The sequence below is a fragment of the Bison bison genome, unplaced genomic scaffold (genome assembly GCF_000754665.1).
Source record: "Bison bison bison isolate TAMUID 2011002044 unplaced genomic scaffold, Bison_UMD1.0 scf7180017862945, whole genome shotgun sequence".
Taxonomy (NCBI): Eukaryota; Metazoa; Chordata; class Mammalia; order Artiodactyla; family Bovidae; genus Bison; species Bison bison.
The window spans coordinates 8,251-8,471 of record NW_011493517.1 but is presented as its reverse complement, the minus strand read 5'-3'; positions in this window follow the sequence as shown (position 1 = coordinate 8,471).

Here is a 221-nt window from a genome sequence, read left to right as displayed (position 1 = left end):
AATATAGCCATTATTTCTTAGTAACTCTACATGCTAAGTCGCTTCAGTCATGACCAACTCCTTGTAACCATATGGACTGTAGCCCTCCAGGTTCCTCTCTCCATGGGGTTTGCCAGGCAAGAATATTAGAGAGGGTTGCCATTTCCTCCCCTAGATGATCTTTCTGATGCAGGGATCAAACACACATCTTTTATGTCTGCTTAACTGTAAATTCAGTTCAG